This window comes from Eimeria mitis, genomic scaffold (genome assembly GCF_000499745.2).
Source record: "Eimeria mitis Houghton genomic scaffold, Emh_scaff484, whole genome shotgun sequence".
Classification (NCBI taxonomy): Eukaryota; Apicomplexa; class Conoidasida; order Eucoccidiorida; family Eimeriidae; genus Eimeria; species Eimeria mitis.
In genome coordinates this window covers 9,572-10,019 of record NW_013573140.1, presented here as the reverse complement: position 1 = coordinate 10,019, position 448 = coordinate 9,572, and positions in this window count along the sequence as shown.

Here is a 448-nt window from a genome sequence, read left to right as displayed (position 1 = left end):
TGCTAAACGCGATTGTAAATGCGCATGTACACACTGACGGTGACGGTAGGTTCAAGTGATCATTAGAGGTGGGCAGGGCGCTGAGTAGGCTGCTGCTTACCGGGCAAAGGGCTGCAAGAAACGGACGCCCCAAGGCAGACGGTACGCCTGGCTGTTTCCGAAGCAGTACACTGGGACCAGTCGGGCCCCAGTTTGCATCGCGAGCCTCACAACCCCAAGACGGTCTTGCAGGTGTAGGCGTTCCTGTTTGTGCAGGAGAGGTGGTGGTAGCAGTCGACGCATCAAACAGGAATAAGCCAACGTATACACAACAGATATCATCAGTAAAAGTTGTCCTGGGTGTTCACTTATAGTATGATTGAGTTTTACATTACGGCCAAAGCCCCCAAATGCAGTTGTTTATATGGAAGGAGATGAACATGTACGTTAGCAGTTCCGTCGGTTTATT